The following is a 25,384-nucleotide window of genomic DNA, read 5'->3' as shown; positions in this document are numbered from 1 at the left end:
ACAGTCCTCGCTGTAATAGCATCCAGTTTGAAAGGTGGGAACTGGAGAATGCTTTTGCCGGTCAATAGTAGCATTTTGTGGGATGCTGAAACTATTTCATCAGCTCTTCCTGGCAGAGGCGTAGCTCCAAGGGAAAGGGGGGGCGACACATCGGTCATGCACCCCTGTGGGGTGGGGCGAGGGCGTGGTGGGGGTGTTTTGGGGCAGGGCGGAGGCAGAGGACGCACCAGTGCACCAGGTGCTTTCCCCCCTTGCTGTGCCTCTGGTTCCTGGTCTTTATTATTCTCTAGTCTCCAACAGGCTAACTTGTACAGTGGCAATTCAATTCTCTAGTGCTGCCACAGTGCAAGTTAGCCTGTTGGAGACTAGAGAATAATAATTCAGCAATGAATATCGAGATAGTTTGCTGGCAACTACAAAGGCCAGGAGGAGCTGACGAAGTGGCCTCAGCATCCTGCAAAACGCTACAATTCACTGGCAAAAGCGTTCTCCAGCTCCCACCTTTCAAGTTGGACACCACTGCAACGAGGACTATATGATCAGTGTATATCTACGTTGGCTTGTCTTCTGCAGGTTTGCTATAGACATTTCCACTCAATCAGGACGCTATCTCTTTAAGGACTGATTCTCTGGGTTATAGCTTACCTGGTTACTCTTTCATGCAGTTCTAACCTGCATTTGTTTACAGTGTATTGCTGGTTTATTCACTTTAGACTTTTCTGTGTTTGGTGCACTACAGTAAATTTCTTGGCATTTCCTTTGTGTTCATGGTTTCATGTTCTTGTATGGGTTACTGACACTTGAACCCTCTTCGTCTATGTGACGGTAAGCTGTGAAAGCCATTTTGTGTGTCAGAATTCCAGAGGTGCCCAAAGGCTGGGAGTGCCTGTCCTAAACTTTTGCACCAGCTCACTGCGTGAGCGCATGGCGCTGCTCTGTCTCCATGTTTGTCAGACATAGTCCTGTTGGGGCAGCGCATCATTTATATTCTAATTAGCCCTGGCTTCTGATTGAGGTTCCAGTCGGAAGGTGCTGTCACCCTGGTACTGAAAAGATCGGGTGGAATGAGCATTATTTCAGAAATTGACACAACAGTGAAGCACCATAAAATGGACCCACAGTTTATTCAGCCCGTGCACTCAAGGCAGCAAGTGGACTGAGATAATGTGCACATGTGTACAAGCACAGGAGCTCTATTCAGTGGAGAGTCAGGCAGTGAGTGGGTGAATGAAACTCACCATAGATGGACGCTGCACACAGGAAAGAGCATCACAAATTGGGAAGAACCAAATGCACAGATGCAAGAGCCAATTCACACCTCACTGGATTTCTTACTTTGCGTTTGATCCCTGGTAGCTGGGTATACGAAGTGACTCCACAGAAAAGTCCTGTCGCTGAGATTTGAAGTTCCACATCTATGCTGTTAGCTCCACTATACTCATTCAGACATGCAAGTTACCAGATGATGAACATTTTTCAAGCTATGAATGTCCTTTGCTGAATCAATGCTGTGATGAGGCACACCTGCCTGGGAAGCGGACATCTGTTGTGGTGGTAGAAAGGGCCATCAAGTCACAGCTAACTGATGGTTGGCCGTTGCCTGCCTTGGCATAACAACACGGGGATTCTTTGCTGGTCTTGCCAGGGCCAACTGTTCTTATCTTCAAGATCCGATGAGGCTGGGCCACCCAGGTTACCTTTACAAAGTCGGAGAATGAGCAGTGAAATGGCTGCGGGCCGTTTGGGATGCTGCAGCAAAAAGGCCACGGTCACTTTAAGCTTACGACCAAAATCACCATATTCCCGATAGCCCAGGAAAACAACGGAGGAAAAATGAAGGAAAAACATTCCGGGAACCAAACAGAGGGGAAAAAACATGCAGAAGTGGAAGAAGAAAAGTAGCATTTAGCAGCAAGATAAGTTGTAAACAACTCCTGCAGAAGGGACTATAATCTCAGTCTTTCCCACTAAGTCAATTCACAGATTCATTAGAAAGCCATCAAGTCCCAAGTAACAGCACATGTGTGAAGAAAGCAGACGGGTGGCAGGAACAACAGGGAGCTTCTAATGAAAACACAAGGAAAGGCTGAAGGAGCTGAGAATGTTCATGTCAAGGAGGTTAAGAGCTTGGAAATATTTAAAAAAGGTGTCAATGATGGGACACTTAAACCAGCCCTGAGGGCAGTCTGAGTCGCCGATTCTGCAGCAATGTACCCTCCCTCCCTCCCGCCCTCCCGCCCTCCCTTCCTTCCTTCCTTCCTTCCTTCCTTCCTTCCTTCCTTCCTTCCTTGATTCTTCCTAGCATTGTCTCACTAATGCAGGGTCTGCTGCTCGGATTTTTAAACTCCACTTCTCTCAATTGAGCACGTTGTCTGGTATCTTGCCACAGTTGCTTTGGCCGTCCGAGTGGCTGCCGACCAGTAACCTCGATGTGATAGGCCCATGGGGGCGAACCTTTGGCACTCCAGATGTTATGGACTACAATTCCCATCAGCCCCTGCCAGCATGGCCAATTGGCCATGCTGGCAGGGGCTGATGGGAATTGTAGTCCATAACATCTGGAGTGCCAAAGGTTTGCCACCACTGTGATAGGCGATGCTGGTGACAGCGTCCGGGGCTGCTTGTAGGACATGGCCAAACCAGCACAGGCGCCTCTCTCTCATTTTTGCCTCGATGGGCGCGATGCCAAATTGTTTTTGGACCATGTCGTAGGTGATGTGGTTGAGGACGGATACACCCAGTGTACACACTGTGTTTCCATGACGTGGAGTCGTCGCTCAGCCGTTTTGTTACAGGCCAGCACTCTGACCCATAGAGTGCTACGGGGTGGACCTTGGTCTTGTAAATTTTTTCACTTCAGGCCATGTAGATTTTTGACTTCACTATAGCATTACTACATTATAGCAGTGTAGCTATCCATACTCCTGAATCCCCAGCTTTCATTTTCATTTTTGAAAAAGTACTTTTCCAGGCCTTTTAATTGCAGAGACAGGCCTTTCCCCTTATATCTCTGTAGCAAATGGGGATACAGACTTGCATTTAAAAAAGAGAGAAAGCAGAGGATTCGTGGGAATGAGCATCTACATTGCTGTGATGTTATAGCACTATACTGATAGGTCAATGGCTGATTTTTAAAGGCCCTAAAAAGCACTCAGGTTGACATGGGAGGAGCTGGAGGCCATGGAGGGAGGCTGGGGAAAGACAAGGGGGGGGGGGCACTTTCGTGTGGATCCTTCATTGTCAGTGTGAATGCCTTTTGAGCAGCCACGAAAGCTACAAGGAGAATCGTAATCCATACTATTATTATTGTTGTTATGATAGATTTCACAGCTGCCAGATCTTTAGCTGGGTGTTGGCCTTCATTACAATTCGAGCCTCACCCAGAGGCCTAGGAAGTTGTGATGTATCGGCGTAGTATTCGTGCGGATCCCAGCAGGGCTGCCTTCTGAATGTGACAGATGTTAATTTTGTCAATTCGAAGATGTTTCAAGTGCTGCCCTAGTGTTTTTGGGATGGCGCCCAGCGTGCTGATTACCACTGGGACGACCTCAGCTGGTTTGTGCCATAGACCAGTGATGGCGAACCTTTGGCACGGGTGCCAGAGGTGGCACTCAGAGCCCTCTCTGTGGAGCGCCGCGAAATTAAGCCCACCACACATCTAGGCTGGCCTGGACCGCTGGGCTCGATTATTAGCATTAAACCTAAGACCTAGTTTTGGAGAAGTAGTGTAGGTAACCCTGTTAAGCGCTATTAAAGTGCAATCCTTTACCTGGGAGTAAGCTAGGTTGCTGGCGGTGGGGCTTGCTTCTGAGTAAACCCTCCTAGGATCGTGATTCACGCATTGGAAGAGTTGCACAGTTGCTTCAAAGCAAAGCCACCAACTACCACCAAGCTTACTCCCGAGTAACGCACACCTCGGAGCCAACCGTTTTTTCTAAACAAAAACCTCAATGTTCAGGTTACATTGCGATGTTGGCACTGCGATAAATCATGGGTTTTGGGTTTTGGGCAGGCCTTATTTTCAAGGTTATTCATCGCTGCCATAGATGCTGAAGCTCGATTTTCAAATCGTGGCATCTAGTGACCTTCTCGTGTTCTTTTTCAGTGACTCTGCTGTCACCGGGGGCTGCTATGTCGATGATGGTCACTTTCTTGTCCTCGATCACGGTGATGTCTGGTGTGTTTCAACCCTTTGTCCGTTTGGATTTGAAAGTCCTACAGGATCTTGACCTTCTCATTTTCCATTACTTTCTCAGGACAATGTTCCCACCAGTTCTTAGCTGTTCTTATGTTGTAATTCTTGCTGCTGCTGCTGCTGCTGCTGCTGCTGCTGCTGCTGCTGCTGCTGCTGCTGCTTCTTCTTCTTCTTCTTCTTCTTCTTCTTCTTCTTCTTCTTCTTCTTCTTCTTCTTCTTCTTCTTGTTATTTAATAGACTACCCTACCCCCGAAGGGCTCAGGACGGCGCACAATAAAACCAACAACAAACAATATAATATAATGTAACAACAAAAATCAAAGGTGCATTAAAATCCATTAAAACAGTTGCAACATCATAACACGCAAAAGCCCATATTTTAAAAGAGGTGTCCAAATCTAAAACTCCCTCCTCCACACCCCCTTGGGAGGGAACCGGCAGATTGCCGCAGATGGTATGTCTAGATGGTACATGGGGCATCAGGACCTATATAGTGCTCAGTGATAGAAGAACTGAAACTACCCAGTTCCTTAGCAGAGAGAAACGCAGCAGAGCTGCAAAAAGAAATTATTCTTTAATAGAGTTCCAAATATAAAAGTCAGGCCACAAAAATATATTTACAAAAGGAAGAGGAAGACAAAGTAGTCCTGTGCTAAAAAGCACCGGCAAGCAGAACAAGCTTACACAAAAGTAAACAAGAAAAAATACAGCAACACAGCTCAGCTTACAAACATGCAGCAAAAGTGACAAGCACAGAGTAAAAGCTCTGCCAGGTTTAAATAAACCAGTTCCATAAAGATTTCTCAGTTTCAAAGTTTTATCATTCGTTCAAAACTGCAGTTCTGGGAGATCTCCTTTTCAGCTGCAGGGAGGAGTCTCAGAGCTCTATTGTTTGTAAACATTACTTATATTCTTCTTGAGTGTACACACCCTGTTTCTTTACTCATTGGCTGGGCCGTTCCTGACATCCCCCGGCCCCCTCTTTGCTTACTTTTACCTTCTCCCAAATTTGGCATGCTCTTTATGTTACCTTGCCCCATACCAGGATTTTGGTTGCTATATCAACCAAGCCTGTTCCCCCCCCCCCTCCTTATCTCTTTTATTTTGCATTCTTTTACCCTTAGCTACATCAGTGAATTTACAGCTTCTTGCAAGAGCTAGTGTCTTGCTTAAATCTTACATTTCTCTAATACTTATAACAATACACATTGCCTTAATACACACACATATATATTCCTATCATAAGGACCAAAAAGGAGTAAAAGGGAGAGGAGGAGAGGAGCATGGAAGCTACACCATAATGTACAGCATTAAAGGTCAACTTCAATCAACCAGTTAACTGCCCAGCTGCCCTGCATTAGCACACAGTAATCACATGGTGCAACTACCTTGCTCCTGCAATAACTTAAAACGTAAGAGATGCCAAATATTCTAACACTCAGCAGGTTAACCATTTTAATGTCTATTTCATGTATGCAATGATCCCTATATTGACCACAGTTCACTTATTTAATTCATGTCTGTTCTGGTGCTGGGGCCAATGTTTATGACGCTCTAGTTTGGAATAAGAGTTTGCCTGCCTCTAAAGCTTGTTTGGATTGTGTGACCCAGAACTGTTTCTCTCAATGGCCCTTTCCGCCTGCAGGCGGTTTAGCAAGCCCTGGGGAATGACAAGCCATCCCCAGGGAAGCATTAAGCACGGAAGTGCAGCTGCTGCAGCAGCGCCCGCTCGACCAGCCTTGAGAAGCCGGCGTTCCCAACCACAAGCTTCCAGGCGCTGCTGACCGGGCAGCTCACCTCACTGCAGCCCTCTGGCGGCGTCGCTGAGAACCTGGGGACCTGCCCCCTTGCCCTGCCCCTGGGTGGTCGCGCGGAGCGGAGGCTATGTCCCCTGGCGCGGTGACGTCACCCGGAGCTGCAGGACAGGTGAGTCGCCTTTCCCCTGCGCCGTTGTCCCTGCCGTTTCTGGGACCGTCCATGCGAACGGTCCCAGAGGGGTCGGCGTGGATTGCGCCGACCTGACTCCTTCCGCCTCCGTGCGGAAACGGCCAGAGTGATCTTTCCTAGCTCAAAACTTCAGCTAAGGGCCTGTGGGCGTGTGGTCAGGGCTAAGCAGACCAGCTGTTGTGTGATTTACAGAAGTTGTTTTCTGTCTACCCCTTCTCCTCAATGAAACGTTCATTGATGGCTGTGAAATTACATGTGCTGTTTAATTAGAGATGCAATTTGTAAAACATAAACAGATACATTTCTCTCTTGTGCTTCTTCCCTTAACTTGCTTATGTGAGAATTGTGAGTTACTGTATTTGTTTATATATTTGATTTTGACCCTCTCCCAACGTGTTGGGTTCAGGGCAGCTGACAGCAGAATTTCACAGTTTCAAGTAAATATATAATTGCTAACTCTTATTATATGTCCCAACAGTGCTCTGACCTGTAACTAAGCAGGTCCAGACCTGGTTAGTACTTAGATTGGAGACCAGCAGAAAAGTCTAGGGCTCTTGTCATACCACATTGGAACATCTCTCACCTTGAAAAACATGTGGGGCTGCCAAAAGTCAGCTTTTCCACCACCATGTCAGAGTTATCCAAGTGCTGCCTTTGCACTAACAGAAGGCTACGCAATCTATCTCCCTCCACTCTATTAAAGGAAGGTGATGAGAAGTGGGATGTAGTCCCCCAAAGCAGGCACAATTCCCTGCTCCATCTCTGCTTGTCTTAACCCAGCCCACCGTATCAGGCTGCGTAGGCATCTGCTGCCTTTGTAGGCCCTGAGATTATATCATGCAGTCAGTGGCAGGACGAAGTGGGACCAGAAGTCGATTCTGAAGTCATCTATTCACCAATTAATTGCTTTGTGCCAAAAAAAAAAAAAATTCTGATAGCAACACTGGAACCCTTGTAATCTTTTCACAGAGTTGTTGTCAGCCTCCTGGTTGACTCAATGTTTGCTGCGAAACAAAAAGTTTCAGAAGCTGTTTAAAGGCATTCTTATCCTGACATGAACTGGCCTTCGAGTCTTCTGATATTTTTTGTTTGTGGGTCAGTTTCTTGCAACAATGCATGTATTTGGTACAAAGACCAGTGAAGTTATAAACCTTGAAGATTCATTCTTCATGTGTAACACATCCTTACCAGTAGATAATTTCCATGAAGGAAAAACTGTGCTTGTCATCATATAGAAAACACAGTAGAAGAGAGTTTTGCCACAGAACAGCCAGCGCACACGTCTGCTGCCACTTTCTGCACATGACAGCATACACAACTTACAAATGAATGTGAGACTAATCGGCAGGGTTCTTTCAAGGCCAAGCATAGGAGGAGTTTTGAGGGGAATCAACTTGTGAAATTTCTCCCCAATGTGTGCACTGCAACTCTCCAAAAGGCATTGATGGAGTTTCAAATGAAGTGAACAGAGAAGAGAAACGATTGTTGGCGGAAATTTCTGCGCACCTCTCATTTCAAACGATGTAGCGGAACTGCACCCCTTTGCTCAGAATAGTCTGATCTCACCAAATTTCAGAAATCAAGCAGAGTTGGCTTGGTTAGTACTTGGATGGGGGAGGGGGGGAAGGCACCAAGGAACTCCAGAGTCACTACAGAGGCAGGCAATGGCAAACCACCTGTTCTGTCCCCCAAGTAAAACAATCGAAAGGTGCCCTGTCCGTGGGTGGAACAGAGTGGGAGACACACAAGCAAGGGGCAACAGTTAAAAAACAAGGTTTTGTGCCAAGAATTGAGACCCTAACTCCTCCCAGGGTCTGACTAACGTATATTCCAGCCTTCCAACTACCCTAGACTCACTGACTGACTTGAGCTAAACAGGGGAATTACTGGGTAGTCACGGGAAGACTGCCTCTAGTGAGATTTCTTAAAGGGACAGGGTCCACTAAAATCCCCCCCACCCTAAGAAGACTATACAAAGAACTAAACCCATTATAACTATAGGGATATTAAGACTTAATAGGAAAATAATAAAAGCTTCTCTGGGGGCATAACACCATCTCTGCTCATCTCTTGATCACCATAAGTTGTCTGCAACTTGACTGCATTTTCCAGCACCACACCATTCTATATCCATTGACTTATTTCAAACTGTTGATATTACTAGAAATGACCAGCTAAAATAAATATGCCAAAGAACTCCATTTTAACTGATTCTAACTTCAGATTCCTACACTTCTCTCCATCATCACCATGATATTTTCATGGAACAAAGTCCCTCTTTGGATCTATGTGTATCTGGTTAATACTAAAGAACTATGTATGTACTGTCAAAAGCTTTTACGAGGTCACTGGAGTGTTGTTGGTTTATGCGTGTTGTATAGCTTAGTGTTCCAATTAGCATTTTTTCCCTGGCGTTTAGCCTGAGTCATGGACTGGGCATCTTTCCAGGAGGATCCTCTGAGAGGATGCTTTCGCGCCCACATCACATGCAGGCAAAACATCAGGAGAAAATGCTACTGGAACACGGCCATGCAACACGCAAACCGCACAACACTCTAAAGACATATGCTTGGTTTATTCCTGCAATTGAAAGCTCTTGGGTTTCTTGACAGGAACTATTTGGAATGTTCTTGGATCAGTCTAGAGGGACAGGAAGATTGTGGGAAGGTGAAAATGCCAGCAGCATTAAAGTTCGTAAAGATTGTCCAAGCTTTTTTTTACCAGCTCTCGCAGCTCCATGTGGTCTTAAGGTATTTCTAAAATGTATGATTTCCTTAATAATAGTTATTAGGGTTTCCAGTTAAGGACATCTATGACTATACCTGAGGTACTATACCTGAGGTGGCTGAGGTACTCTGCATGAAAGAAGTCCCAAACTTAGTAGCTGGAATAAATTGCCTAACTAGAAAATATATCTCTACTTAGTTTGTGAACCCTATGCCATTTTCTTTTCTCCATACTGTAGTATCATTGATTCTCCAACTTTAATAGAGTACTGTACTGAGAACACCAACCCATACATTCCCCAGAGCAGGAATAACTTTCTTAAATTCCCAGATGCTTATTTCACTTTAAATCACATTCTACGCTGATCGCTTAATAAATGTATTTCCTTCCAAGGGATGTGGTTTGTTTGCTGGTTTTATAAGTAGCTCAAAAGCTTAATTGCACAAATGAACAATGTTATTTCACAACCGAAAGAAATTTTAGAAGCATTTATCAAGGGGTCATAGACTTAAGAACATAAGAACTAGCCTGCTGGATCAGACCAGAGTCCATCTAGTCCAGCACTCTGCTATTCGCATTAAGGTCTACCACTGGGTGCCTTTTGGGAACTCTTCACGACACGCGATGGATTGTGAGAAGCAAGGAGACCTTCTGCGTCTTGCATGCGTTCCAGGCACCTGGTCTAACTGAGGCATTTGCACAATCTCAGATCAAGGAGGATCAAAGATTGGTAGCCAGAGACCAAACTTCTCCCTAAATCTATCCAAGCCCCTTTTAAAGCTATCCAGGTCTGTGGCAGCATATTTCAAACACCAATCACGCGTTGCGTGAAGAAATGTTTCCTGTTCATTCACTGGCCAAAAATCACTACTGTGCAATCCACAATCAAGCAAAGCCAAAGTATTTGAATTTAAGCAAGAGGGATTGAGCTGAAGCTAAGTTGTCAGTGGTGGCAGAAGATGCTGTCAAATTGCAGCCGACTTATGGCTGCCCCGGAAGGTTTCCAAGGCAGACAGTGACTGCAGGTGGTTAGTCATTGCCTGCCTGGGCCATCCAAGTCAGGGCTAGACTGCATCATAATGAAGAAGAAGAAGAGTTTGGATTCATACCGTGCTTTTCTCAATCTTTGAGGAATCTCAAAAAAGTGCCCTGCTGACTGCTGCTTTCTCTCCCCTGAGAGTACCCTGTGAGGTGAGGCAGGTGGGCCAGAGTCCTGAGAGAGTCCTGAGAGAACTGGGAACGGCCCAAGGTCACCCAGCAGGCTTCATGTGTATTTCCCCAGATAAGAGTCCAGCACTCATGTAGAGGAGTGGAGAATTGAACTCAGCGTAGAGTCCACCACTCTTAACCACCTGTAGCTTTTTACAAGGTAACATCCCAGCTGTTACCTGATTAAATAATATGTAATTTAATAAACAGTTAGTTACACCTGCAGAAGTTCTGAAAGGAAAAAACTCTCCTTTTTGTGATGGGAATGCTGCCTCTGGTGCCGTTTTAAAAACACGTCCCCTGCTGGTGGAGAGAGAAAGGAGAAACCATTGCTGAAATAGCAGCAGCCCTGTTCTCTCCCTTCCAAGCACAGACTGCGAGACAGGGGCCCCTTTCTGCACAAAGACATCCAAAACACCTGCAGAACATTTGCAAAATGTTTTTGACCCCCCCCCCTCTGCTTTTGTCCACATGGCCTCCATGAGGGTTTCTCTCTCTCTTTTGACTATTTGTAGAAGCAGTGCTTTGCAGATTCAATGCATGGATTCTCTGTCGCTTCGAAGATTTAAGCAGATTTTTGAAAAGAAAACTCAGAACTGACTAAAATAAAAAGGCAAGGGGGGAACAGAGTAAGATCAGGGACATGATAAAATGACACTAAGGGAATAGAGTCCAGGAATGGGACAGAGGCATGGAAAACATAGCAGGAAAGATAAAACATTTCAAATATGCCCGCACAAGGGAAGACATTATCACAACTCCAGAACTGTGCCATAAATGGAATCGCATATGTGTCGAGAGCTTTCATGGTCAGGAATCCCTGAGTATTGTGCGTTTTCCGGGTTGCGCGATCTGTGACCTTCAGTAGCATTTTCTCCTGACGTTTCATCTTAGGAGAAAAATGCTACTGGAACACGGACCATACAACCTGGAAAACCTACAACAATCTCTAATGAATCAGTACTTTACGATAGCAGAATGCTTTTTTTTTATTGAATCGCAAGCATACGAAAAAGCTGCATTGGACTTTATATTGTCAGAACTGAGAACATTACAGAACAGGTGAAGCATTTACCATCCCCCCCTGTATGAATAGATAAGTCAGATTTACAACCCCCCCCACCCTTTACCTTGCAGGTGGAGAGAAAGTATTGCCTTTCCCACTGACTCAATAAACCCACACAGACACACACACACTCATTCTCCTCAGGCGGTTGAGAACTCATGAGGAAGACACTCCAGCCCCGCAACCCCTAGGGCAGAGATGTAAGGAATTCCAAAAGAGCAGAAATAAAAAGGCTTTTGATTATAAGTTGGAGTCCAGATTTATTCAGACATCTAGAAAGCTTACACCTACGACATGGCAGGAATGAGCAACCCCGGAAACAAACAACAGGTTATAATCTTGCAGCTAACCCATCCCCCCAGCTCCGGATCTCGCTTCAATGAGAACAGAATTCTACTATGCGAAAGTTGCGGATAAGCATTCTCACACGGTTGGTGCAGGTCCTGGCCGGACGCCTTGACCAAAGAATTCTCGATCAAGGCCAGGGTTTGGCTGTAAGGGAAAACAAGAACCACTGAGATCCTTTACACTTCTGCCTCTCTAAAAGAAATCTCCCTCTTTCCCCCCTCCCCGGTTTGTCGGAAAAGCTTGGTGAAACGCAGCAATTAAAGAGGGGCATCGATATTCTCCTTACCATACTTAATTGATTATGGCCAGAAGAATAGCCAACCCATGACACCAGATATTGTAGACGCTATTAAAGCAGTTTGGCGAAGCGAGTCCAGGATAGCATCTATTTAAGTAATGCCTTATGTCCATCAATTATAATCATGACAAGGTGTAAACTCGAGGGTCAGCGCCAGGCATCTGAAATGAGAACCTCCTTGAGCAAGCTGGAATGAAAAGACGCGGGATGAATGTTACTTAATTGAATTAATAGGGCAGATCTAAGCGAAGCAGTAGCACATCATTGATCACTTTTGTAATCCGAAAGGGACCCAACAAATTTCTTGCCAAGTTTTTGAATATTTGTGCATCGCCTGGAAGGTTTTAGTGGATTGAAATGAAGCCCCAAAGCCCCAACACGTGAAGGGGAAATTCTGAGCTGATTTTATCTGCCTTGAAAACTTTTGGGCTTCTTTGAGCCTGTTTCTTAAGGTAGACTGAACTTCATTTCAGCATACAAGCTAGTGCGACAAAATCCATTGATTGAATTCCTGGTGAAACGCAATACCTCCGCCGGCAGCTGGGGGCAGCGGAAGCGGGATCGACCAGAGACTTCACTTCAAATAGGGTTTCCACAGTACTGCTATTGAATTGCATTATTGGTAAGCATACTCTATGGCGAAGGGAAACAATTCACTGTGGTTGTCTTGATGGTTGGTTGTATAACAACGTGAAATATTGCTCTAGTGTTCATTTCACAGGTAGTCCGCTCACTTTCTGCCCTGTCCACTTTGGGCATTGGTAGAGGCGGCGACTGCTGGTGTGGTTCCCAATAACCTCCAGGAAAACCTTCAAAATGCGAAAATGAATTGGGGCCACTTATCCGATACCACCTTCTCGGGAGAGGAATGTGAAGCGGTATGGATGTGTTGAATGAACAAATCGGACTAGTTTGGGAGCTGAAGGTATGGTGGTTGCAAAAGGAATGAAATGTATTGTTTGTTGAAAAGAGAGATCGCACCACCACTCCACAAAACCAGTGTTCCGTGACTGTCCAAGCAAGTCAAAGTGATAAAATCCATTGAAATAACCTTGCCAGGGTCCGGGAGGCAACAAGAGAGGTTTCAGTAATCCATGAGGCTTTCCCGGTATTGACTTGGCTCCTCCGCATTACAAGCGGAACACCCTTTAATGTAAGACTCAACGCCCTTGAAGTATAGCGCCAGAGCGCCACTCAAAACTGGCGGCCCGGGCTGGATGAAGGGTTTTCACAAACCCTAAGTGCTCAACTGGCGGAAGCATCATGGCATGCTTTGAAGAACCTGCTTCCGAAGCTGGGGAGTGAGACGTACCAACACTACTTTTCCAGACACCATCCTCCAAGCCGAAGCTGTGCATCTTTTTTTCCTCTGTTGGTAGTCTTCGTAATCCCGCACTCTCGGCTTGAATTCCCTGGAAGGGAAGTGCGATTACGGCTGGGCTGATGGGCTTAGAGGGGGGGGGGTGATCAGCGTGAGAAAAGTTGTGGGCTGGTGACTAGCCAATCCCAGCTGGGAGGGAGAGAGAACGATTACGTGCTGGAATATCCCGTAGGGATGTGAACCCCCCCCCCTCCCGAGGCGGGACAATGCATCCAGCCAGCTTATTGCTTTTACCAGGAAAAAATGGACCGTAAAGGGGAAAGCGAGAGAAAAAAATCAGCCAAACGTGAATTGTTTAGCCGGACATTTTGAGGGGTAATGGAAAGCCGCCAGCGAGCCAATAATTTTTATGATCTGACCAGACTTGAGAAAGGGGTGCTTAGCTCCTTCAACCAATGGCTTTTCGCGTCAAGTGCTCAGCGCCGAAGGTTACGGCATGGCAGCGGTTTCCTTATCTCCGACAGTCCACAGTTTAGTTCGAACCAGAAAATTTTTTTGGATAAATAAGCACACGGTACCAATTTATTGTCTTTATTTCTCTGGCAAGAGCGGCATGGCAGCCTTTGTCTGGAAGCATCCACATGAACGATGAAAGGGAAGCTCAGAATTGAGGATGTGTCAGAATTGGCTCAGTTGTGAAAAGCTGTTTTCAGCTGCTGGAACGCATGAGTAGCATTCCTGTGATGACCAGGGGAGGGGGGGGCTCCCAGACTTGCTTTGCAGCTACGCCCTTTCCTTTAGATGCGTAAAGATCAGTGATGCGGTAAAGGCAAGTTTGGCAAAATGGGGAATGAAGTCCAGGCCGAGTTAAGCAGCAAAGCCTAAGAAAGATTGCAATTCCCTTCTATTGGTGGGGCAGGCCAGTCAACCACTACGCCACTTTTAGCCGGGTCCATTTCCTAGAACCGTCAGAGGATATCTCGCATAGCCCAGGTAGCTCTATGGAGGTTTGGTGAAAACAGCACTTGCTGACAACTTGGCCCGAAGAGGGAGTTATCGGCAAATTAGCGTTGGCAAACTTCCCCCTCGACTAAAAGCCTCATGCTCTTCCAGGGTCTGGGTGAGTAAATCAAAACATCATCCAAATATACGACTACTCCTTGGCGTTTACAACAAATCATGTGATTACTTAGTTTTATGCGAGGGTTTCCATTAAGAGCCCCTGGGGCCTAAGGCTAATCGAAGGGCATTATTAAATATTCATATTGCCCGAATTTGGTATTAAATGCTGTTAAATGTTACCGTACCCCTCGCGATCTGACACCGGACACGATAATAAGCTTCCCCATAAGATCCAATTTGGTAAAAATCCGACCTTTGCCTAGGGGCATCCAAGAGGTCCTTTATTAGGGAGCCAAAGCGATATTTGTTGGAGATGGAAACAGGCATTTAGTCCATCGCATAATCAGTACAAAGTCTTAAGCGAACCATCTTTTTCTTAAATCGAATGAAAACAGAGGCGACATGGGTGCGTATTGTTGTGGTCACAAATTCATTATGAATCCGCGCGGCTACAATTTTTTTATCTAAGAAGATGCTGGAGCTCCATTTTCCTCGGGTGGGACTCCATTAACGATAGATCCTACCCTTAGGTAATTGAGCTCTGGGTTGTAGCAACGGAGATCCTGCAATTGGTATCCCTATGGGGAAGTTGATCGCATACTCCTGTTCCTGGAAGACTTCTGGATAGATCTTTAGATACTTTGTGATCTTTGGGGATCAGCAATGTGAGTCGACAGTGCATTGAAAGCTGTAGAGTATTGCGTTACTTCCCCTCCCTTTGCACTGATGGATCTTCCCCATCCATGTGATCTCCCGCGAGGGAGGGATCTGAGACTGAAGGATTCGCCTTCCTTTAAGCGAAGGTTGGCTCGTGTAAAAGTAGCCATGGCATCCCTAATACAATGGAGTGCTTTGCAACTGGAGCAAGAATGAAACTAATCTTTTCCCAATGATACGCTGGTAAACGAGCGTGAGAAGTACCGGTTGGGTTTTGAACCGGGCCGACTCCTCACCTACCTCCCCAGTGAGGGTCTCACATGTTGATGGTGCAGGTCCTGGCCGGACGCCTTGACCAAAGAATCTCCTCGTCTAAGGCCAGGTTTGGCTGTGCGGAAACAAAAGAGCAGCTAATTGAGATCCTTACAGCAGACAGGTACAGGGAGAGAAATGAAAGGTCAACATTCTCAAGGCTGCTTAAGCATTAAGCACTCAGTAAAAAGAAATATGGCAGGACCCTGGCTAACACATGAGAGAACCATGACATTCCTTTTGAAAATGTTCACACAAAAGAATAATTGTAAAAGGGTTTTCAGATAAAATGTTTCCAGGCTGGAAATGAAACATTTTCGAAATGAAAGGGGGGGGGGGGGAATTGTGGACCCCTTGGAAGAAATGTTTTATTTTCTGTCTCAAAATTTGTGCAGAAAGAATAGTAGAAATGCAGGAGCTTAGGACCCAGGCAAGAAGCAGGGGTCTCCATTGAGTCGGCAGACTTGGACCAATAGTCATTCTATAGTGCCCCACTCCTCATGCCGAACTGTACCTCATCAATGAAGAGCATTCATCTATGCTTGCTAGATTTAACGTATTGTCCTCCGCTATGGTACACAGGAGATATAACAAAATCTCGTTTCTGAATAGAGTCTGCCCATGTAGAAAATGTGAGATAGAATCAGTTAGAATCAGTTTATTCTAAAATTCAAGCTAAGTTTATTGATCCGTTACTTTGAGACAAGGAATGGTACTCTGACAATTTTTTAAAGATATTTCCTTATGAGTAACCAGAATCCAAAAATAACTGAATTAGTTGCAAGGTTTTTACAGAAGGGAATTAATTCGTTGATACGCCTTCCCCTTTCTCCCCAGTGAGGATCCAAAGTGACTTACATAATTATCTCCTCCTCCTTCTCATAACAACCCTGCGAGGTAGGTTAAATTGAGAATACATGACTGGCCCAGGAAAGCTTCCATGACCAGGATCTGGATCTCTCAGATTCTGGGCTGATATTCTAACCCCTAACTCACAAAAGTTTTGAGTGTCCCCCCCACCTCAAAAAAACCCACCATTTGCTATTTCCATTTAGCATGGAAAAATTCATGCCTTTTGTTTTTAACAAGCACAGACTCGTATGTGGCTTTGTGCTGACTCTGATAGCCAGTTGCAAAAGTACATGGGACTTTCCTTTTCTCTAGCTGGCAATTTCTCCCACACACACAGGCTCATTCCGCACATGCAGAATAATGCACTTTCAAACTGCTTTCAGTGCTCTTTGAAGCTGTGTGGAATAGCAAAATCCACTTGCAAACAGTTGTGAAAGTGGTTTGAAAACGCATTATTTTGCATGTGCGGAAGGGGCCACAGTCACTGGCCATTCCAGAAAATGTGGTCTACTCAGCAGAAAGGGCCCTGGGCTCCCCATCTAGAAGTGTGTAAAGCAGCCTCGACCTGAAGTGGACCAATGGTTGCCTTAGCCCAAAAATGTCTCTTCGGATTGGCTGCTGCTGCTGCTGCTGCTGTCCAAGGTCTCTGGCACAACTTTGTGGCTGGCTTAACAGTCTAAGTCCGTGGTGGCAAACCTTTGGCACTCCAGATGTAATGGACTACAATTCCCATCAGGCCCTGCCAGCATGGCCATGCTGATGGGAATTGTAGTCCATTACATCTGGAGTGCCAAAGGTTCACCACCACTGGTCTAAGCTTCTTTCTGTGGTGGTTCCAAGGACTGAACCAGGGATCTCATGGATGCAAAACACACACACTGTGCCACTCAGCCTCAGCCCTGCCCCAGAGAAATGAACAGCACTCAGTACTAGGAAAAGGCACTTCAAGTCTTTTATGGGGATCTGGTAAAGAGCCATCTCCAAGGAAGAAAGAAAAAAGAAAAACGAACCCAGGTGGCAGATCAGGTGAAACAAAAGGCTGTGAACCAACAAGAAAAGCAAAGGCATGAATGCAAAAGCTATGAAAAGGCCATTTTAATAAACGTATCTGAAAAGCATTTCGGTGGTATCTCCCAAAATGAAACTAATAAATAGCTATGACAAACAACAATACAAGTTTGATTAAATCACAAATGCACAAACTGTCACCTTGTACAGTAAAAATGGCTCAGAGCATCAAGGGTCAATTAACCTCAAATGTACTAACTGCTTGTACAGCAACGCAAAGACAGAAAGCAAATGCATTTTGGTACTACTGTCTTCTTCAGTGGTCACTGATCATAGATTTTATAATAAATGGGAACTGTCATATTAAGCCAGCATTCTGCCCTTGTATCCTGTAATTCTGATCAGGTTAAACAATAGAAATATATATCCTGTAAAATAAATTAAAAGCAAATATTAAATATAAAACCAACAATATATCATGAAAATTTAAAGGATGTCTGTATCTTCACTTGTCTCTTCTCAATGCAGCCTAAACTGTCTATCAAAAGAATCTCATAAATCTTTTAAAAAAATGTATAATTATCATTGGAAAATATGAAGAAACAAAATGGCTGCTCCAAACAGATGGTTGAAAGTATCCTGCTTTTTATTTTTCCGCCAAGTCACAGCCTGTAGGATTTTCAAGGCAAGAGCTGTTCGGAGGTGGTTTGCCATCGCCTGCCTCCACCGGATCTTCTTTGGAGATCTCGCATCCCCCCCACACACCCTTGCAAACAGGTAACATTGGCAATTGCCCATTCCCAGGCATTCTCATTGGCTTCTGCATTATGGAATGATCTGCCAGAGGAGTATTTGCTATGAAATTCAAATGTTGTTGTCAGCCAAACATTGTTATAGTTTGTAGCTATCTTATAGATCCGTGGTGGCGAACCTTTGGCACTCCAGATGTTATGGACTACAATTCCCATCAGTCTCCTTCGAATACGCTGGCTTGCCGCTGATGCTGGCCGGGGCTGATGGGAATTGTAGTCCATAACATCTGGAGTGCCAAAGGTTCGCCACCACTGTTATAGATTGACTGAACAGTCCTACCGTGCTTGCAACCTGCCTTGAGTCCCAGTGACAAAGGAGGACTACAAATGTAGACAAGTTGCCACACAGCCAGGTCTGCCAAATCAACTTGCCCTCCAGCATTAGCCCTTCGAAATAAGACCTTTTGAGACGTCTCCTTGAATGTGGGAAGAGAAGTCATCTGCTGCAGATTCTAGTCAGCACAGAAAAAGCTCACAGACCGACCTGCCCAGAGAGAGGCCTCCTAAAGAAGTGTGATGATAAATTTAAAAAAAGGTTCACAAAAGGTTCATCTTCTAATCAGCAGAAGTTTGCCAACAGCAAGGCTGGAGACAGTATAGGGCGAAGTAGCAACAGTTGACCTTTAACATGATTGGTGAGTTCAACTGTGACTCGAGAGGCTGTTGCCGGGGCAGGGGGAAAGTATCTGGTTGGATGTATAAGAAGCAATGCATTGTATATGCTAAGTTCAGAAAGAGAGTCTAAGTTCTGAGAGTTGAGTTCTGTATGTGTTCAACTTTGTTCTTGCTGAAGAGTTCTGTACAGTCTTGTATAGTATAGACTTGTGTAACCTTGCAACTGCTAAAGTAAAACCTTCCTATGGAAAGAACATCTTGCGTGGAGAGTATTCTTTTCCAAAGTGCTAGGAAGCTGCAGAGAGTGCAAGAAGACTATAGTCCTTCTCATCTTACCGGAGTAGCTCCGCTTTAAACTCTGCTGATAAAAAGAGGTTGTCCAAAGATCACAGCTAGCGCAGGCGAAACAAAAAGATTGGCTGTTTACAGTAATTTACTGGACAGCCCTCAGCCAAGTTAGGATGAATTGCTAGGATTTAGTCTGGTTAGAATTCGATATGCCTAAATCACCCTAATTAGGGGAAAAAAATAACAGCTCATGGGCTGGATTATATGTGTAGCAAAACAGTCCCTACAGAAGCATGCATCAGAAACACATGGGGGGGGGGGCACTTCAGTTATTTACTTTCCTTCCTACCACAACCATCGTTCAGGATTCACAGTACATTTGAAGACACACTCCTAAGCTGCCTCAGACCCTTGGCCCATCAAGGTCAGTATTTCCTACTCAGACTGGCCACTGCTCTCCACGGTCTCAGGTGGAAAAGGGTCTTTCACATCATCTATCATCTTGTTTTTTTACCTGAAAAACGTGGCAATTAAAACTGGGACCTTCTGCACACGCCCAGCAGCTGTTCTCCCAGTGAAGCACAGCCTCATCCGAAATTAGGGCACCAGCAGACATCAGTTACACCATCATTTGTGGCCCTGTAGGAGGAGGAGAAAGCAGATCGCCTGCCTCATTCCCCAAGCCTTCCCGGAGCAAATGTGATGAGACCCATTTGTCAAGTATCTAGTACTCAGTACACTATGTAGTAAAGAGCCCCAGCTTCCACCAGTGTAAGGGTCTGTTACTCCAGTCAATAATTAGACTCAGGAATATTTCGAGAGCTTTATTGAACTGTGTCAAGACCGAGGCTGCAGGAAGCCAGAGCTGACGCTCAAACTTTTGCAGCTAGTTTATATCTCCAAACATTGAAACCTGGCCCAGTCAGAAGTTCCCCCTCCCACTGATTCCCACAATTGCCCGCTTGAGAAAAGACAGTGTGAATGCAGTATTGTTATGAGGTAGCCCAAGGCTGCGACAGACAGACTCCCTTCTCCGGGAGATGGGGGAAAGTATGCAAACTTCACTAGTCACAAGCAAGCCACAAAGAGACAGTGCAGCAAGGCCCTCAGGCCACAGATGACAGCAAGGGCAGGTGTGATCTTGGCTCCAGCCCTGTGATGCCAGGCCTTGGCAGGGCCAGGCCTGACATCCAGGAAGATTCCCTAATCTCGTCAAAATGTGGTTAGTTTTCCAAAAAAACTCTACAGATGGTTGTCACAAATAGAAACATCCAACTCTACCTGGTCAAAATGGCATGCGAGCAAAAATCAGTGGTGGAAATCACATCTATTGACATGCTACATATTGCAGGGAGCAAGAGCTCCACTCAGTTTCATTGCCTGTAAGACAACCTGTTGTTGTAACATAAACACACAGGGAACATGTGTTTGTTCTGCACACACACTATTATGGCCTTTGGTGGAAAGGGCCATCAAGTAGCAGCCAATTTATGGTGACCCTGTAGGGCTTTTAAAGCAAGACATGAACAGAGGAAATTTGCCATGGCCTTTTTCTGGACGTCCTTGGTGGCCTCAAGGCCTGTGTAGTTTCTGACCTCCAGGGATAGCCTAGCTAGCAGGGGTAGTTCATGCACGACAGGGGACTGGACTAGATGACCCTTGTGGACTTTTCCAACTCTATGGCCCTTTCCGCACTGCGGAAAGGGCGCCCCTGCACCAGCAGGAATTCTGCCGGTGGAGGGGTGGGGGCCGTTCGCACGGGAGCATGCGAGCGGCCCCCGCAGAGGCCGGCGCGGGAGAGGCGGCTCCGCATGGAGCCGCCTCTTCCCCCCCCACTCACCTCGTCGCCTTCGTCGCCCTGCTGGACTCCTAAGACCCGCCCACGCTGCCCTCCGACCTCCAGGGGTCAGAGGACAGCGAGGGAGGGTCTCAGCAGTCCAGTAGAGCGATGCAGGACAACAAGGTGAGTGGGAGAGGGACAGGGGAAACAGCGTGTTCCCGGCGGTGCCGTTTGCACCGCGCCGGCGGGAACGTGTTGTTTTCCAAAAACCTCCCTCCTGGAGGTTTTTGGAGGCGGCCTGACGCCACCCTGGGGGTGGTGGAGGGGAGCCAGGTCGGCGCTGCTGCGTTTTAGCAGCGCTGCCTGTGCAAACGGCTCCCTGGGGACAGCGTTTTTGCCATCCCCAGGGCGCCATATATGGCCCGTACGGAACGGGCCTATGATTCTATTATATGATGCTGGGTCAGGGCATTATATCCTTTAAACATGTACTATTTAAATCTAACATGTAGATCAACTTTCAGATGTGAACAGCAAAGGACTTGGGATTCAGGAGAAGAGTTTAAATTGATACCCTCCTTTCTCTCTCCTGAAAGGAGTCTAGAGCAGCTTACAAACTCCTTCCCTTCCTTTCCCCATCATGAAGAATTTGGAGGGAACTGTGAACCAGCCCAAGAGAACCCAGGAAGCTTTATGTGCAGGAGCAGGGAAGCAAATACAATTCACCAGATAAAAGTCTGCTGCTCAAGCGGAGGAGCGGGGAATCAAACCTGGTTCTTTTCATTACAGCCCATTGCTCTTAACCAGTCCGCTACACTGGCTCAGCCTTCCGTCAGGTCCTGCACAAACTGCATACATGCAGCAGGTATTGGAACCAGAACCTGCATTCTTGGCTGTTATTGAAAACACAAAATGCATTTTAGAAATATTCACACGCAGAACTTTAGTGCCATTTTGTTGGGCTGGGATTCAAATTATGTTTAATAAAGTCTGTTACACTTCCCAAAAGTGACTGAAGTCGTTTTTATATGCGCTTGTGTAAGTGTGTATAGGGGCATGCATGTGTATAACACATTCTTCCTTCCCTGTTGTAACATTTAGTAAATAGCTGGCGTATTTATGTCTGTAAGCAAAATGCATAATGCACTGAATCTCTTAACAACGTTAAAAAGGAACAGTAGTGAAAACTGCCTTGATAAATCTGAATCATCTAAATTTTTATTGCTGCCATCTTTTAAATAAAGGACTACAATTCCCTTCCTTTTTTTTAAATAATGAACCAAAAATTCTAATAAACAATTTAATCTGCACTACAGGATGGTGGGGAAGGCCTGCCTCAGTGGATTGGGGAGAAAGACCGTGTGCCTGACTTACTTTGGCTTGGCAATAAATCTCCCTCTTTTTCATTTTAATAACGGGATCGTTGTAGAGCTTTTATGGAAAGTGAAATGCCCTCTGTCCTGAGCGAGTCAGAAATATTTATGAACTTTAAGGAAATGTAGCTAATGAGGCTATAACATTCTTCTTTTTTTCAAAATTGAACAAGCCAGTCAACTGAGCTACGTGCACCATTGAAACCTGTCTTTCTGTAGCATCATTTCCCCTGCGGATCGCTTGATTAATCATTACTGAAGAGTCAGTACATTCCATACATATACAAAGAAAAAAAACTGAGTCAGGATCCAAGGAAACATACCACTGGCTCTATTTGCCTAAAAAGAATGGAAACTTATGAAACCTACTTAACCTTGGCCACATCAACCTCCATTGGAGACCTAGGAAAATTTACCTGTTAATATAATGACAGCATTAATATAATTAATTAATACAATTAATATAATATAAATATATTTATATAATAATATAAATAATATAATTAATATAATATAATGACAAACAAATATGAAATTGCTTGAACAAATTAACAAACCTTTAATTTAAACACAACAACTTTCTATCATTTAGGGATAAATAATAGTGAATGTGTGTGTGTGTGTAGATATACAGATATAGATGTATAGCATATATAGCACAACTCAATTATACAAAATCTCCAGTGCCTTTTAAGAAAAGCACTCAAAATAGTTACAACTACTAACAGTCCCCAGTAAATAAAGAAAAGCAAGAAAGTCCAAACAATTATCCCATCTGTTCTTCTGCATAGAGTGTAGCTGCTGCAGGTCTTTCTTCAACTGGGGCCTGTAAAAAAAAAAAGCAACACCCTGCATTGAGCTGTGGGCCTTCCTTCTCCTGTTGCAGGCCAGATTAACTGAGAAGGGTGGGGCCCTTGCAGCTGGTAGTATGTAAGCAAGCTTACCAACTGCACATGCTCAGTGAGCTCTTGTCCCCTGGGCCCAAAGATCCAACCGAAACACAAATGGTGAAATGGCATGGATTACACTTACATTCCCCAGACAGCACTGGGAACTTTCAGGAGTAGATTGTGATATTGAGATGATGATGATGATGATGATGATGATGATGATGATGATGATGATGATGATGATGATGTTTTCGATTTCTTAACCGCTGTACCCCCAAATTGAGTTTTATTAATGAACTAATGAAAAACAAGGAATATATTTTCAGGCACTGAACATACACGCACAAGGCATACAAGAGCTAACTAAGGGAGGGAGGGAGGAAGTTTCAAGTACGGGTGATATTTACCAGTCCAGAAGAGGAGAGGTCCAACAAACACAGCAGCTGATAGGGAAAAGGAGCCCACACAAATGGATCCAAGACCCACACACACCATGGATGGCCACAGAGGTAATATTCATAGTCAGAAGTGAGTCCTAAGGCAGTAGGAGATAATCTGACAGGAAGGCCAGAGACAGAGAATGGATTCCCGGCAATAAGAGAGGGGAGGCTTGATGAGCTGCCAGTTCAAGAGAGTGCCTGGACTATTCTGCTGGTCATGGTTGTGAATGTGATGGGTGCAGATGAATGCTGGGATGGGTGGAGGTTTTCTCCTGAATACTGAGTAATTGTCATCAGAATAAATAATGGGGAACTGATTAAATCACCTTAGGGTGAGGCAATGGAGATTAGCTGGCCACATTGTTCAGTCGGACACACACTGGGCCATGGGAAAAATACAACTTCCAATCTCTCCACCACCCCACCACCCCCGTTTTCATAAAAGATGGACCCAAAAGTCTCTTCAGTTTTGTATGGAGCAGCGTCTTGTTCTTAAGGCAGTTCCTGTTCCCTGTGCCTCTTGCAGCACCCTCTAGCAGCAGTGGAATGCAGGAATTTACGACAACACACAGTTGCTTGGCTGCATTTGTGTTGCTTTTTGCCACTGGTCCTCTTCTTGAAGCCTAGTTACTTGGAAGCTCCTATAGATATGGTTGGTTTTTGAACTGTAAATTGCTTCTCATAGTTTGGTGAGTAATCTCTTAATGTGCTGGAGTTATTGGGATGCAAATTTGTGACTATTTGTGATTTTTGGGAGTAGTACTGTATTCTATGATGTTTTTAGTTTGATATGTTGGAGTAACCATTTGGATGAAAAGTAAGTCATACACTCTTATTCATTCATAGATTTTCAAAATAAAATACTAAAAGACATCTGGGTTATATTCGTCCTTGAGGATGAGGACATTCTTCTATACATCCCAGCCTCACACTTGTATAATTTTCATGAATGCGTGCATGTCAAGAGTGTGTTTTGGTCTCCTCACAAAATTAATGAAACTACTTCTCCTGTCACCACACACAAATCAGCCACCATCTAGATGAAGTGCAGGGAGGACAGAGATCCTCAGTTTCAGATGACACGGATACTGTATTCTGGAAATACAATGGGTATTGAGCAAAAGCATTGCTTGAAATGATGATGTGTGCAGGCAAAAAAAATTAGGAAAGTATATTGTTTACTACTATTTCATCACATCTCAGAAACTAAGCAGGGTCAGTACTTGGATGGGAGACCCCCAGGGAAGTCCAGCTGTGCCTTGACACCACTTTCCGTCACCACCACCACCACTTTTTCAGCGGGATGAAATGAGAGAATAATATCACTTGGTCTTTAATTTGGAAATGTGTTCCATCTGAATTGCTATCTTCATACATGAAACAATTCTTCTTAAAAAATTACCACACATCCTGAGACTGGACCTTCTCCCAGATTTACCTGGGATACAACCGGTGCCCTGACCAACCGCTCCCAACCGCTCCCAGGGCTGCCCTGATGGTAAGATGGCTAGCATTGCAGTTCCTATGCATCACTGAGCTGCCCCTTGAAGGAGGTGCCAGCTGGGTTGAGAAGCCAGGTGATCGGGCAAACAGGCAGCATCCGTGAGAGGTCAGAGGAGACTGTTCGGCATGATCACAGTGAAGCCTGGTCCATAAAAGGGGTCCCAGCAGCAGGCCGGGAGGAGGCTCCAGGTCTTCTCCAGGTTGAGGAGAGACTTGGGAAGAGAAGTGGAGGCAAAAGGTGCAGGTAACCTTCTCCCCCGCTCTGCCTCTGAGGCCTTCGCCAGCCCTGGAGTCTTGGCTGAAATCATAAATGGTAGACAGGGAGGGCCAAGCCACCACAGACCCCCTGGATCCTCACATAGATTAGTTATGATTTATAGAGTTCTAATGTTTGTTGGAAAGTCAGTCGTTTGGTTTGGATTTACTTCAGATTATTTCTATGTTCAGCGATTTCGGTTGAAATTTTTGCATTTAATCTGTACAATTTTAATACATTATTTGAAAGTCATGATAGATAAAGAGATGGAAATTGATCCCAAACTTATTGGTTGTAGCCAGAATAAGATTAGACTGTCAGCCGAAAACAAATCAGAATGTGATGATCTCATCTGTGGTTGGCAT

Source organism: Sphaerodactylus townsendi, linkage group LG02 (assembly GCF_021028975.2).
Source record: "Sphaerodactylus townsendi isolate TG3544 linkage group LG02, MPM_Stown_v2.3, whole genome shotgun sequence".
Taxonomy (NCBI): Eukaryota; Metazoa; Chordata; class Lepidosauria; order Squamata; family Sphaerodactylidae; genus Sphaerodactylus; species Sphaerodactylus townsendi.
The sequence above is the reverse complement of the archived record's forward strand: the minus strand, read 5'-3'. Positions refer to the sequence as shown.